This window comes from Papio anubis, chromosome 7 (assembly GCF_008728515.1).
Source record: "Papio anubis isolate 15944 chromosome 7, Panubis1.0, whole genome shotgun sequence".
Classification (NCBI taxonomy): Eukaryota; Metazoa; Chordata; class Mammalia; order Primates; family Cercopithecidae; genus Papio; species Papio anubis.
Window position 1 is genome coordinate 109,066,878 of NC_044982.1, and position 16,267 is coordinate 109,083,144.

General features: G+C 43.1%; 1 protein-coding gene across 4 annotated transcripts in view; it reads right to left on the reverse strand.

The window, feature by feature from the left end:
- The window catches only part of ZFAND6 (zinc finger AN1-type containing 6), an 83,512-nt gene extending 76,656 nt beyond the window's left edge, over positions 1-6,856 (reverse strand). For 2 of the 4 annotated variants that reach the window (XM_009210751.4, XM_009210748.3), the window contains exon 1: positions 6,619-6,856. The gene's annotated coding sequence lies outside the window, so the exon portion shown is untranslated. Of the gene's footprint in view, positions 1-6,464; positions 6,489-6,618 lie in introns of those variants that run through there. The other 2 variants (XM_009210753.3, XM_009210750.2) reach the window with 1 other exon arrangement.
- Positions 6,857-16,267: the final 9,411 nt, after the last annotated feature.

The following is a 16,267-nucleotide window of genomic DNA, read 5'->3' on the forward strand; positions in this document are numbered from 1 at the left end:
TAAAAAATTCAAGGCCGGGCGCGGTGGCTCAAGCCTGTAATCCCAGCACTTTGGGAGGCCGAGGCGGGTGGATCACGAGGTCAGGAGATCGAGACCATCCTGGCTAACATGGTGAAACCCCGTCTCTACTAAAAATACAAAAAACTAGCCGGGCGTGGTGGCGGGCGCCTGTAGTCCCAGCTACTCGGAGGCTGAGGCAGGAGAATGGCGTGAACCTGGGAGGCGGAGCTTGCAGTGAGCCGAGATCGCGCCACTGCACTCCAGCCTGGGTGACACAGCGCGAGACTCCGTCTCAAAAAAAAAAAAAAAATTCAAAACTGGCTGGGCACAGTGGCTCACGCCTGTAATCCCAGCACTTTGGGAGGCCGAGGTGGGTAGATCACCTGAGGTCAGGGATTCAAGACCAGCTTGGCCAACATCGTGAAACCCCATCTCTACTAAAAACACAAAAACTAGCCAGGTGTGGTGGCACACCCCTGCAATCCCAACTACTCAGAGGGCTGAGGCATGAGAATCACTTGAACCTGGAGACAAAGGTTGTGGTGAGCCGAGATCATGCCATTGCACTCCAGCCTGGGCAACACAGTAAGACTCTGTCTCAAAAAAAAAAAATCAAAACCAAAACTAATTTGAAGCCCAAAAAGAATAAACTAAAAAATCTGAGGACTAACACAGCAACAACCAAAAAAAGGGGATGGAGGACAGACTTAAATAACAAAAAAAAACACATTTGTTTACAAAATGAAAATACTATGCCCCGTAATACAAGTGTGCACTGGTACCAAATCACTGATATTTCAATAAAACCTAAAAAGAACCAAGAATATGTGCATTTAACATATGATAAAGGCAGCTTTATTTCAAGGCAACAAGTTTTTTGTTTTTTTTTTTTTTTAGTGGGGCCAAAATTTTTAAGGAAAAATAAAGGAAGTTATTTCACTTCACATATATCAAAATAAATCCCAGATGAACAGAAAAAGACAGATGTGAAATACAAAACTGTAAAAGAACTAGAAGAAAATTTATCTGGGCAGGAGAAACCTTTAAATATAAAAGCAAAGTAGAAGCCATGAAAGAAAGTATTAACCTAATTTTCTTAAAAGGTAAAAACCATTGCCTGTTTTTGTTTTGTTAAAAAAAAAAAAAAGAGAGAGAGCAAGAGAAAAGAAAACACTGTAAGGTAAATGAAGAGTTAGGAAAAATATTTGTAGGCCAGGCCCAATGGCTCATACCTGTAATCCCAGCACTTAGGGAGGCCGAAGTAGGTGAATCCCTTGAGCCCAGGAGTTTGAAACCACTCTGGGCAACATGGTGAAACCCCATCTCTACAAAAAATTGCCAGGCATGGTCCCCACCATGCCTGTAGTCCCAGTTACATGGGAGGCTGAGGTGGGATAATCACTTAAGCCCAGGAGTAAAGGCCACAGTGAGCCATGACTGCACCACTGCCCTCCAGCCTGGGTGACAGAGCAAGACGTGTTTCAAAAAACATTTTAAAAAACCCAAACGTGTATGTGTGTATATGTATACGTGTGTATATATAAATGTGTATATGTATATTTGCAGTATATGGCAGGGTTGCTATCCTAAACCCTAAAAATATAAAAGGTTTAAAAGGGTATCACAAACATAAACCACCATCCAAAATGGGCAAAAGAGAAACTAGATGTCCAAGATCCATGTTTATTTACCATCATAATTAATTAAAGAAATATATAATGATTCCTACAGAAAGGGAAGGAAGAATGGAGGGTAGATGGATAGACAGATAATGCTGGTAAAGATATACAAGAAATGTGTATTCTGTCATATTTTTAGTCAAATTTGATATTAAAGTTTGATGTTAGTCAAAATTTAAGAACTAAATTTAGCAATATTTATGAAAAGACTTTAAGAAATGTTCATATGCTTTGATTCAGTGATTAAGACAGACTAGATCCTAAAGACACAATGACAAATACACAGAAGTAGCTCTTATGATATTTGTCACACATTATAAGAAGAAAAAAATAATAAACGTAAGTTACACCCAACAGATAACTAGTTAGGTTACAGTACTTTTATAAGATGGAACTGTCCCTGGGGGTAACCACTGGTCATACGTCTACTGAGCATTTGAAATGTGGCTAGTCTGGGTTGGACACGGTGGCTCATGACTGTAATCCCAGCACTTTGGGAGGCCAAGGCAGGCAAATCACTTGAGACCAGGAAAAGACCAGCCTGGCCAACATGGTGATAACGCGGTATCTACTAAAATTATAAAAATTTAGGCAAGGCGCGGTGGCTCACGCCTGTAATTCTAGAATTTTGGGAGGCCCAGGCAGATGGATCACCTGAGGTCAGGAGTTTGAGACCAATCTGGCCAACACAGTGAAACCCCCTCTCTACGAAAAATACAAAAATTAGCTGGGTGTGGTGGCATGCACCTGTAGTCCCAGCTATTGGGGGGGAGGCTAAGGCAGGAGAATCGATTGAACCCAGGAGGCAAAGGTTGCAGTGAGCCAAGATTGTACCACTGCACTCTAGCCTGTATACCAGAATAAGACTCCGTCTCAAAAAAAAAAAAAAAAAAAAAAGCCAGGGGTGGTTGTGCACGCCTGTAGTCCCAGCTACTCAGGAGGCTGAGGAACAAGAATCACTTGAACCTAGGAGGTGGAGGTTGCAGTGAGCTGAGATCGCACCATTGCACTCCAGCCTGGGAGACAGATCAAGACTCTGTCTCAAAAAAATAAAAATTAAAAAAAAGAAATGTAGCTAGTACGAATTGAGATATACTTTAAGTGGAAAATACACAACAAATTATAAACACAGTCTAAAAAAGAAAATTATCCCATCAGCAATTTCTTACACTGATTACATGTTGAATTCATAGTTTTTGGGTTAAATAAAATGTATTTCACCTGTTCCTCTTCTTTTCGTAATGTGGCTACCAGAAAATTTTAAATTACTTAATGTAGCTCCCATTCGTGACTAACATTGTATTTCTAGTGGACTTTGCTGGTCTGAGGTATACAAACCACAGTAAGAGGTTTCAATTTTATTTGGTATATTGCAAAGCTACTGGGGAGTTTTGAGTCAGAGAATAAGATACTCTAATTTACACATTTAAATGAAACAGAAGAGTAGAAAAGTTGAAGCAATGGTACCAGTTAGATGACCTCTATTATCATCTTACATAAAACAAGATGGTGAGGCAGATTACATTTCGGTAATTTCTTAAGGAAGAGCCAGCCTGAGAGTGTTTAGAATTGGCTCTTAATAGGCCAGGCATGAGCGCCGGCCCATAATCCCAGCACTTTGGGACGCCGAGGAGGGCGGATCACAAGGTCAGAAGATCGAGACCATAATGGCTAACACGGTGAAACCCCGACCCTACTAAAAATACAAAAAATTAGCCAGGCGTGGTGGCAGGCGCCTGTAGTCCCAGCTACTCAGGAGGCTGAGGCAGGAGAATGGCGTGAACCCGGGAGGCAGAGCTTGCAGTGAGCCGAGATCGTGCCACTACACTCCAGCCCGGGTGACAGAGCAAGACTCTCAAAAAAAAAAAAAAAAAAAAAATTGACTCTTAATAGTTTAGGATATTAAGAAAACACACACAAAGACCAAGGATATACCTGACAAAATGTTAACAATAGTTATCTATGATGGTGTTATAGGTGGCTTTTCTTAGTAACTTTCTATGCTTTCTCAAAGTTTGAGGGGGAAAACCCCATATACACATTGTCCTTACAATCAAATAAAAAATGAGGTTTTTAAAAGCAAAATACAGCCCTACCAAAACAAAGCATCCTGATATTTGTCTGCAAGCTACATATAGAAAAAATGAAACCATCTCTACTCCCATGCCTTCAAAAAGGTTATTCAACGCTACATGTAAATTCACACTTACATACATGAATGAAACATGAAACACACACAAACACACCTATCTTCAGGATATTAAGGAGATACTATTCCCTAATTTATCACTGTGTCTCTGTTAGCATAATGAAACAGATACTTGGGAAGCACACCTTGTGGGCATTCTCTAATCTAAAAGGTATTTAAATATGGAGTTAAGAAATCCTGAAACATCGCACAACTTTTTCAAAAATATTCCAAAGGATACAAAACGTAATTCCACAGAATAACACCTTGGTCCTAATGCTTTCCCTTAAAGGGTGTGTGCCATTTGACAGGGGTTTTCCTTAACTAAAGTCTGTGCAAAACTGGAAGAATAAGCTTAGGACAAGTTTCTTCTACATGAGTATGCTAAGGCACAAGAGAAATTTTTAAGTAACTTGCTAGAGATTAGAGGGGAGGAGAGGAACAGCAGAAAGGTGATTTATTTTACATACAATCCAGCGTTTTTTCTACTATTTTTGCATTGAAAAGGAGATACCAAACAGTGCCAGACTTTTTACAATGTGACTTCAAAGTAAGAGGGTCATTACACATAGGTTAACAGGAATTTTGGGTTTTCATGCAAATGTTCAACTAGGTTGAACTAGTTCAATCACTATGGCTATGAATCTTCTATTTAAACATAATAGAGAATCCTAACGTTTTTCATTCATTTTATTTCTAAGTTATTCAATCTATTCTAGTCCTGATTACCTAATACCTTCTAATGCAATCCACATTAAGTATTTACTCTAGTGAAATTATTGTACATGTGTACCAAGAGCCGGAAACAAGAAATGTTCATAGAGCAAGACTGTTTATAGCAAAACAAAATAAAAAACAACAAAAACACGGTCTAAGTGCCCATGAGTTACGGCAGATTAACATGTCACAAAGCAATGAAATAAACTACAGCCACATACTATTTTTTATAAAGCTCAAAAGAAAAGCAAATTAAATACCACACTGTTTCGGCATACAAACATATATGATAAAACTATTTTTCAAAAAGTCAAGGAAGTGACATACACAAAATCCACTGCACAGATAAACTCATAGACAAATGCAAGTTTTACTAATGTTCCAGTTTTGGGTTTGGGAGGAGGAGTCAAGGATTTATGACGTTTTATCTGTTTATACTTTACTGTATTTTTTTGTGGTATTAAATATATTTTGGTTACTTCTTATAAACTTCACTGACATAGTTGACAATAAACTGCACATACTTGAAGTGTAAAACGTGTAAGTTCTGACATATGCATACACCCAGAAAGTTATCACTACAAGATAATAAATCCATCGACCCCCGTATTTTCTCCTGCACATTGGTGATCTCTGTCTCCCTTTAAATATACTTTAAAATCTACAAAAGTAAAAATAAAAAAGACAACCTGTTTTGGAAACTTAAACGTGCACATTTTGCAAAACATTTCCCCTAGGGCTCTGGAGAAAGTATACGTAAATTCAGAAAGTGCCTTAAACTTGGTGACATAGAAACTGAACAACTACCCTTAAAAGTTTATGGTATTTTACACTTTTAAAAAATCAAATTCCGACTTTGGTTTGAAAGAGGAATTTAATCCTGTTTCTCGGAGCATCAAAATCATTAATTCTGCCCCGTTTTGTTTTTTGAGACGGAGTCTCCCTCTGTCGCCAGGCTGGAGTGCAGTAGCGCGATCTGGGCTCACTGCAACCTCCGCCCCCCGGGTTCAAGCGATGCTCCTGCCTCAGCCTCCCAGTAGCTGGGACTACAGGCAAGCACCACCACGCCCAGCTAATTTTTGCATTTTTAGTAGAGACGGGGTTTCACCATGTTGGCCAGGATGGTCTCGATCTCCTGACCTTGTTATTAGCCCGCGTCGGCCTCCCAAAGTGCTGGGATTACAGGCGTTGAGTTACCGCGCGTGGCCAATTCTGCCCAGTTTTTATGGCCCAACAACTTAATATAAATTACCTTTAGGTAACCCCAAGGCCCTAACTTCCTCACAACTGGTCACAACTTCCGAGTTGTGAAGGTAAATCATAGCGTCCCAACTGTGTGGGTTAGCATATGACTTCGAAACCAAGTTAAAAAGATTTCAAATACAATATTCTTTCGTACTTCTTTAGGTGGCTAAAACTTGAAAATAACTATTTCAAAAGAGCAGACGAAAAATTTAGAATCCTAAGCAAGCTAAACCCAAGCACGGAAAAAAGAGACCGATTCCCTTCCCGGTGCCAGTCAGGAGTTGGAAACACCAGACTGCCTCTGGCTGGTTTCTGAAAACACGGCAGGTGGAAAAACATCCCGAAGAAGACCTGAGACTGGGGGGGGGAGGGGGAGTTGACGCGCCCCAGGGTGCCCAGGGCCCTTCCGACCCCCGCCCGCCAACCGCTCCGAACCCGCTCGGGGCGGCGCGCGTCGCGGCCTCCGCGGCCCTGAAGAACTGAGGCTCCGGACCCCAGCGCGACCACCCTGACAGGTTTTGGCCCCGGGCTGCGGGCGCCCGCGCGCGTCTGAGGTGAACCCGCCGATCCCCGGCCCCTGCCCCCGGAGCTGGGAGTCCCAGCCCTCTCGGCCGCGGCCCCCGCGGGCCCACCACCTGCTGCGCCGGCCAGCCGCCCTCCGCTTCCGGCTCCCGGGAGCCGGGAGGGGCCGGGGGCGGGCCTCGCCTCGCTGCAGCCGGGTGGGGGAAGGGAGCGGGCGGGGGAGGGGCAGCGCGGACCAGACCGGGCCCCGCGAGCCGCGCTATTCACCTGGCGGCGGCTCTCTCCGCCTGACGCGCTGCCCGCCGCCGCCGGTAGCCGCTGGTGAACCGGGACAGGTAAGGCCGCCGAACCCCTGCTCCCTCTGGCTCCGCCACCGCCGGCCCCTCCGTCTGCTGTTTATTAAACTTTTCTGTTTGGTTGTTCGGCCTATGACGCGACCGCGGAGGAGAGCCACTGGATTGGCCGGCTCCCAGGGCTGACGCGGCGGGCCCCGCCCGCATCCTAATTATTACCGGCGCGGGCGGGGCCACAGGCCGGAGGAGGCGGGGTCAAGGCTCGGAGCGCACGGCAATTGGCCGGAGGCGAGAGAAGAGGCGGGGCGGAGCGAAAGGAGAGGCTTCTCATCCCTCTGCACCTCCACCATCGCTTGCTCCACTGCCGTCTCTGGGGGGCTCATCCCGCCGCAGTTTCTCTACCTCCAATAGCTACGGGAAGGCGATTAAGAGGTGCCGCGGAGTCTTTAAGGGCTTGATAGGTTCAGGTACCTTTGCTACCTCGCAGGGAATGGCGTGTCCCTGTCTCGGATTGAGGCACCAGAGAGTTGCCCTCCACCTGCCACTTGTGCAGGAAGGAATTCTGAGCTTCTGTCTTCACACGCAGGCCGGCGCCTCAGTCTGCAAGCGCGAAGTCCGAGCTCAGGGCGCATACTGGAAAGCAGTACTCTGCCCTGTCCTGAACTGGGACTTGGAAATAGAAGCAAGACGAGAAGCGTGCATGCACACGTGTGCAATACATACATGCACGGGCACAAGCACCCTCAGTTCAGCCTTTTCCAAAAGCACGGGGTCAGTTCCTACCTGCGTGGTGCATGCTGAGCTACTGCGCTGGAACTAGGGATGATGGGCAGAATGGCTCCCCCTGAAGTTTTTCAGCCTTCGTTCGGGCTCATGAGCATCACAAGCAGGAAGTACGTGACACTTTAGTTCGAGGTCATTCAATCCTATCGTGAATGAGGGGTTCCGTTGGGGCTTTCAGGTGGGCGGGCCCAGTCCTGAGGATCCTCTTTGTCTTAAATGTTTTTATTTTGTTATTCATGGATTTTTTTGCATTAATTTTAATTTAAAAAAATAAAAATGTTGTTCATCTTGATCACTTAGTTTTTTGGTGCTCCCTTAAATATTGTGCCTGAAGTGAGTACCTGTTGCATTTAGCAACACAGAAGTCACCTTGGGGAGTACAGTTTAAGTGGAGGACAAAAGCCTGATTGGAATGGTAATAAAACCTACTTATTAGGCTATTTGTGGGGATTAACTAAGATAGTATGTGTGAAAGAGCTTCTTGAACTAGCGAGGTTATGCGCCAAGTCTTATGGATTTTGTCTTAAATGTATTTTTCTTCAGATGCTTGTCCAGTTTATCATTGTATTAACTCCAGCACCTAACCCAGTTGGATTTTCATATACAGTTATTACGAATTTGCACAAATTGGGTTTACATGACCTTTACTGCTTTTCTTTGTTCCAGATTCGTTCTGGGAGATTGAGAGATTATAGCATTGCATTGTGACTTGGAATGCAGACAGACCACTGTCACTTACTAGCTTTGTGGTCTTAAGAAAATCGTGTGAAATGGGAACAAAAACCTACCACAAAGGATTGTTATGAGGGTTAAAAGATACTGCATTTCTATACACCCAGTAAATGCTGTATGCCAACTCTCTGCCAGCCTGTGCTGTAGGTGCTGGAGATAGCATTAGGTAAGAACGATGAAGGCCCTCCTCTCATTGACTTACACAGGGGAAGAGGGAGCAGAAACAATAAACAGTATACATATGCAACCTACCAGGCAGTGTACGTAAACAACATATTCACGGCACCTGGTATGTAACAAATGCGCAATAAATGATTGTTTATTTGCATTATTATTTCCAGCCCCATCTTCTTTCCTGTGTTCCAGAGCAGGACATTTACTGTGTGCTTATCACAGCCACTCAATATGTCCAAGGCTCATTTTCCCCACAAACACATTCTTCCTCCTATAGTCCCAATTTTGGCTAATGGTGACACCATGTTTCCAGTTATTAAAACTAGAAACTCAAGCTTTATTGACGTTTAACACACATATCATTACAACTCACCCATTTTTAAAGAATACAATTTGCTGGGCGCAGTGACACATGCCAGTGGTCCCAGCTACTCAGGAGGGTTAGGTGGGGGAATTGATTGAGTCCAGGAATTCTGGGCAGTAATGCACTGTACCCATGGGTGTCCACGAGGATGGGGGGGACCGTCAAGTTGCCTAAGGAAGAGGACTCTGCCCAAGTCCAAAACAGAGCAGATCAAAACTCCTGTGCTGATTAGTAATGGGATCATGGCCATTGCACTCCAGCCTGGGAAACATAGCAAGACTCTGTCTCCTATTAAAGAAAAAACAAAAAGAAAAATAAAAGAAATTATACAATTCAGTGGTTTTTAGTATATTCACAGTGGTGCAGGTATCACCACAAATCAGTTTCAGAACATTTTGTCACCCTAAAAAGAAACCTTGGCAGGGTGCAGTGGCTCATGCCTGTAATACCAGCATTTTAGGAGGCCAAGGCAGGTGGATCACTTGAGGTCAGGTGTTAGAAAGAAAGGAAGAAAGGAAGAAAGAAAGAAAGAAAGAAAGAGAAAGAAAGAAGAAGGAAAGAAGGAAAGAAGGAAAGAAGGAAAGAAAGAAAAGAAAGAAAAGAAGGGAGGAAGGGAGGGAGGGAGGAAGGAAGGGAGGGAGGGAGGAAATTTGTTTGCCTCTTCCCTAGTTAGACCAGAAACTTGTTTTTCTGAAGTGTGATTTAAAAAAAAAAAAAGTTGGTGTATGATAAGCATGTAAATTGCTCCATTTCCAAGTCTCTAGCCAATTGTTCTTTTGTTTTGTTTTGTTTTGAGACAGAGCCTCTCTCTGTCACCCAGGCTTGAGTGCAGTGGTGCAGTTTCAGCTCACCACAACCTCGGCCTCTGTGTTCAAGCAATTCTCGTGCCTCAGTCTCCCGAGTAGCTGGGACTACAGGCACGTGCCACCGTGCCCAGCTAATTTTCATATTTTTAGTAGAGACGGAGTTTCGCCATGTTGGCCAGGCTGGTCTTGATCTCTTTACCTCATGATCCACCCATCTTGGCCTCCCAAAGTCCTGGGATTACAGGCCACTGCACCCAGCCATTTCTAATCAATTGTTCTAACAAATATATCAACTATCCTCTTCCCCATGGTTTTGTGTGAGGCCTTCTTTACCATATGTCAACTTTTTATACATAATAGATTCTAGATCTGAGCTTTTCCACTATTCTTGCTATTTTTGCTTCAACAGCATGTTTTTATTCAAGACCCATGACATTTTAATCTCATTGCTATATAATATACTTTAATATCTACTAGAGCTTGTCTTTTTACTGTTCATTGCTCTTCTTCTGAATTTTATTTGAAAATCTGATCTGTTTATGCCTCTAGGTTAACTAGAATAATTTCGTCAGTTGTTTAAGAAATATCCTGCCAAGATTTTAATTGGAATCGCATTTGCCAAAAACAATTTGGGGGAGCAGGGAGAAATATTTTCATCTTCACAGTATCTGGATGGCCCATTAAGAAATCTGCTGTCGGGCCAGGCGCGGTGGCAGAGATCAAGATCCTAAAAAAAAGACTCAGTAACATAAGAGGTTTCAGATATTGGGAAGAGAGAGTGTGGTTGACACCGCAGGGAAGCTTCTTGAGCAAGGGAAAGATGAAGTCAAGCTGTTCACAGGGAAGTAAATTGCCTGGCTAACGCCTGTAATCCCAGCACTTCGGAGGCCCAGGCAGGCGGATCGAGGTCAGGAAATTGAGACCATTCTGGCTAACACGGTGAAACCCCGTCTCTACTAAAAATACAAAAAAAACACTAGCCGGGCATGGTGGCAGGCACCTGTAGTCCTAGCTACTCGGGAGGCTGAGGCAGGAGAATGGCATGAACCCGGGAGGCGGAGGTTGCAGTGAGCTGAGATCGCGCCACTGCACCCCAGCCTGGGCAACAGAGCTAGACTCCATCCCAAAAAAGTAAAAAAAGAAAGAAATCTGCTGTCTTTTTTCTCCATTTATTCAGCTTTACAAAAAACACTTCTCATATTTTTGTTTCCTTAACTTAACAGTGAAATATTAAAGAGAAATGCTTATGAGCATTATATTTTTTGTTAATAATTCACTTATGATTTATTGAAACTGTGGATGAAATTTTTTTATATTTTCAAGCTAGTCATTGATAATATATTACAATGCTATTTAATTCTATGTATCTATTGTATACCTTAATTCTATGTATCTATTGTAAACTGGCCTTTAGGAAAAAAAATGTGTATATATACATCTCTCTCTCTCTCTATATATATATATTTTTTTTTTGAGACAGTCTTGCTTTGTCTCTGAGGCTGGAGTGCAGTGACACAATCATAGCTCAGTGCAGCCTCAATCTCCTGGGCTCAAGCAGTCCTCCCACCTCAGCCTCCCAGGTAGCTGGGAGTACAGGTGTACAACACTATGCCTAGCTAATTTGAAAATTTTTTGTAGAGACGGGCTACCACTGTGTTGCCCAGGCTGGTCTCGAACTCCTGGGCTCAAGCAAATCCTCTTGCCTCAAACTCCTAAAGTGCTGGAATTACAGATGTATATCACCACACCCTGTCCTTAAAAATTTTTTAAATAATTTTTCAGTTGATTGCTTTGTTTTTGTGGTTTTGTGTATTTGTTTGTTTGTTTTTTGAGACACAGTCTTTCTCTGTCACCCAGGCTGGAGTGCAGTGGCAGGATCTCTGCTCACTGCAACCTCCACCCCGCTGGTTCAAGCAATTCCCTTGCCTCAACCTCCCGAGTAACTGGGATTACAGGCGCACCCCACCATGTCCGGCTAATTTTTTTTGTATTTTTAGTAGAGACAGGGTTTCACCATGGTGGTCAGACTGGTCTCAAACTCCTGACCTCAGGCCATCCGCCCACCTCGGCCTCCCAGAGTGCTAGGATTACAGGCACCCAGCCTGCTTTGTTTTTTGTTATTATAACTAAAATAGTATTTTCTGTCTTCCTTTAAAATATTTATTTATTTATTTATTTATTTTTATTCTATTTTTTTTTTTTTTTGAGACGGAGTCTCGCTCTGTCGCCTGGGCTGGAGTGCAGTGGCCGGATCTCAGCTCACTGCAAGCTCCGCCTTTTGGGTTCACGCCATTCTCCTGCCTCAGCCTCCCGGTAGCTGGGACTACAGGCGCCCGCCACCATGCCCGGCTAGTTTTTTGTATTTTTTAGTAGAGACAGGGTTTCACCGGGTTAGCCAGGATGGTCTCGATCTCCTGACCTTGTGATCCGCCCGTCTTGGCCTCCCAAAGTGCTGGGATTACAGGCTTGAGCCACTGCACCCGGCCTAAAATATTTATATTATGTTTCATGTCTTACTGATGTAGCCCGAGTTTTAAAGCAAAATTAAATAATATTGTTATTGTTGATATGACAATATTGATTGATATGATATTATATCATATTGATATGATAATATTGATATGACATTCCATTGTAGACTAGTTTCTGGCAAATGCTGATTTAGTTGGAATAAATGTCTTTTTAAAAAATTGTGTTCTGGGCTGGGCGTGGTGGCTTACACCTGTAATCCCAGCACCTTGGGAGGCCAAGGTGGGTGGATCACGAGGTCAAGAGATCTAGACCATCCCGGCCAACATGGTGAAACCTCATCTCTACTAAAAAATACAAAAATTAGCTGGGCATGGTGGCGTATACCTATAGTCCCAGCTACTCAGGAGGCTGAGGCAGGAGAATCACTTGGACCTGGGAGGCGGAGGTTGCAGTGAGCGAAATCACAGGCACTGCACTCCAGCCTGGGCAACAGAGTGAGACTCTGTCTCAAAAAGAAGAAAAAAATGTGTTCTGGCCGGGCACGGTGGCTCACACCTGTAATCCCAGCACTTTGGGAGGCTGAGGTGGGCGGAATTCCTGAGTTTAGGAGCTCGCGACCAGCCTGGGCAACATGGTGAAACCCCGTCTCTACTAAAATACCAAAAAAATTAGCCGGGTGTGGTGGTATGCACCTGTAGTCCCAGCTACTTGAGAGGCTGAAGCAGGAGAATTGCTTTAACCCGGGAGGCGGAGGTTGCAGTGAGACAAGATCGTGCCACTGCACTCAGCCTGGGCAATAGAGCAAGACTCTGTCTCAATAATAATAATAATAATAATGTGTTCTAAGGATGGCTACTATATAAACAGAACAATAAGTGTTGGCAAAGATGTGGAGAAATTGGAACGTTTGTGTGCTGATGGTGGGAGTGTAAAATAGTACAGCCACAAAAAATTAGAATTCCTGTATGATTCAGCAATTGTACTTCTGGGCATATAACCAAAAGAATTGAAAGCAGGGTCTCAAAGAGATATTTATACATGGATATTCAAGCAGCATTATTCACAATAGCCAAAAGGTGGAAGCATCCTGTGTCCATTGACAGATGAATGGATAAACAAAATGTGGTGTATATATATGAGATGGAATATTATTCCACCTTAAAAAGGAAGGAAATTCTGACACATACGACAACACTGATGAACCTGGAGGACATTATGCTAAGTGAAATAAACCAGTCTCAAAAAGACATATACTGTATGACTTTTTAGATCGGGGTACCTAGAGTTATCAAATTCTTAAAGACAGAGAGTAGAATGATGGTTGCCAAGGGCTGAGGGGAGGGAGGAATGGAAAGTCATTGTTTAATGTGTACAGAGTTTCAGTTTTGCAAGATAAAAAGAATTGTGGAGATAGATGGTGGTGATGGCTGCACTAGAAAGTGAATGTCCTTAATGCCACCAAACTGTACACTTAAAAAATGGTTAAGATAGTAAATTTTAGGCTCTGTATATTTTATTGCAATTTTTAAAAAAGTGATGCTAAAGAGGTACCATCTATTTTTATAATTAATTTTTGTTAGAAATGGCTATTGAATTGTATTGGCTGATTTTCCCCTTCCAAAAAAAGTTGATCTTTTTTTTTTTTTTTTTTTTTGAGATGGAGTCTCATTCTGTCACCAAGGCTGGAGTGCAGTGGCATGATCTCGGCTCACCGCAACCTCCACTTCCCAGGTTCAAGCAGTTCTTCTGCCTCAGCCACCCGAGTAGCTGGGACTACAGGCGTGTGCCACCATGCCCGGCTAGTTTTTGTATTTTTAGTAGAGACGAGGTTTCACTATGTTGGCCAGACTGGTCTCAAACTCCTGACCTTGTGATCCACCCACCTCAGTCTCCCAAAGTGCTGGGATTACAGGTGTGGGCCACCATGCCCGGCCAAAGATGATCATTTTTACATTTGATCTATAGTTTTAAAGTAGTATATTAATAGGCTTACTTATTGAATTTTTCTTATATTATTGATATGCATAGCACAACTATAGTGAGTTTTTCTTTCATTATGTTGTTTAATTACATCTGCTAATGTTTTAGTTTCGATTTTTCATCTATATCTACCTGATATAGCCCAATTCATCAGTAGTATCAAATGAGCTTACATTAAATGATTCTAAACTCCCATTTTACCTTCCCTTACCCTCTTTTATCCTCCTTTTATGATAATTCCAGGAAATTTACTCAGGCCAAAGGATACTTATGCTCAAAGAGAGAAAACCAGAATGCCAACTAAGTCAGCATGGGAGTCTATGCTGTTTGTTTGGTTGTTAGTTCTGTTGCTTCATCCGCTGGTGTCCCTGGCAGCCTTACTCATGTGTGTTCTCTTGTTTAGCAGTAGCTCCTCTGGGCAAGAGAGGGAGGGACTGAGAAGATCTGCTCCTGAAAGGATTAGTATTCAAACACTCTCCCTCCACCAGCAGCAAGGGGTCAAGATGGACTCAAAGGCTCACTTGGACTAAATCCTTCTCCCTTGTTCTCCAGGTCCCAAGTTCCCCCTACTTTAAGATGATTGGATGCAGGCATACCCATTGCTTTGCCCCATGGGCCCATAGACAGTTCCAGAAATGAGTGTGTTTATGACTTCCAGTCTTCCCCATGATGCTTACAGTCTCCATACTGCATATTTTCATGTGTGAGATTGCTTTCCAATATTATTCTTGAAAACTTTCTCAGTCTCTGCCTGACTTACTCGTCCAGTCAGGTTTTTTACTCTATGTTTTATCAATTTTGATAATATATATTTTTATAGAAAATTGCCTATTTCATTGAGATTTTTCAAATTATTATTATTATTACTATTATTATTTTGAGATGGAGTCTCGCTCTGTCACCCAGGCTGGAGTACAATGGTGCAATCTCAGCTCACTGTAACCTCCGCCTCCCGGGTTCAAGCGATTCTCCTACCTCAGCCTCTTGAATAGCTGGGATTGCAGGCATGCACCACCACCCCCAGCTAATTTTTGTATTTTTAGTAGAGACAGGATTTCACCATGTTGGTCAGGCTGGTCTTGAACTCCTGACCTTGTGATCTTCCCACCTTGGCCTCCCAAAGTGCTGGGATTACAGGTGTGAGCCACTGCACCTGGCCTCAAAGTTATTTGTTAATGTATACTTGTGCTGTCAGCACTCTGGGGCAAATGTGAGTTTCTTTTGAGCGCGAGGATAAAATAATCTACTGAGAATTAAACTGCAAACCCAACTCAAAAGGATCATAGTAGAGATGTTTGAAGATTGTAATTGTTGTTTTTAGTGTGTGGGCCTCTTTGAGGGTCTCATGAAGCCTGTAGATTCTCTCCTCAGAAAATTGCAAAAACTAGATGTAAAGCTTTCCATCTAGTTGAGAAAGTTGCTGTATCTCCCAGAACCTGTCTGCAGACCGTGGATCCATGTCCATGAGCTCTGTAACTAAAATGATGGAGCCACTCCCAGGACTGCCATTGTTCATTTGCCTTTTGAATGCACTGACCTATCTGAAACAAGCCAGTGTCAATCATAAAGAGGGGAAGGTTGGTCCTCGTAGAAGCAGAATCAAAGGAGAGTCAGAGATGCAGTGATCAGCAGTGTTCATCTCAGCACGGTCCAGGGGATAGGCAGTTTCAGTGGCTGAATTTCACATATGCTGGTCTAGCTGACAAGGTGATCCTTATTGTAAAATGAACGTTTTTTATCTAGTTTACATTCTTCACAAGGATATCTTGTTATTAAATGCTCAATTTATCTAACAGACTTCCTTTGTTGTGAGTTAATATGATTGGGCTGTTTTCCAGCCTCAGTTATGTTTCTCATTTTTAATTTATAAATTGGTACTTGGATTTATACATCAGTCTTATGACCTTGGCTATTGTGAGTCTGCCTGTGAGAAATGGCTCTGAGACAAAAATCAGCATTCTGAGATGCAAAACCGAGCACTTGATACATCAACCAAATGAGGATAGGGAATGCTGCCCCATAATGCCTCTCAGGGAACATCCCACTGGGTTCATTAAGGCAGGACATCTAACAGCATTATTGTGATGACCAGGCTAGCTATCCTCAACACATAGAACTATCCTACACCTAATCGTATAGCCCTTTCTTCATTCTAATTGTAATTATTCCTGCTCCTTGACTAGGATTCAAAGGATTATCTGTTTACATTATCTTTTTAAAAACATTTCGGGCTGGGTGCGGTGGCTTACACCTGTAATCCCAGCACTTTGGGAGGCCGAGGTGGGTGGATCACGAGGTCAGGAGATCAAGAC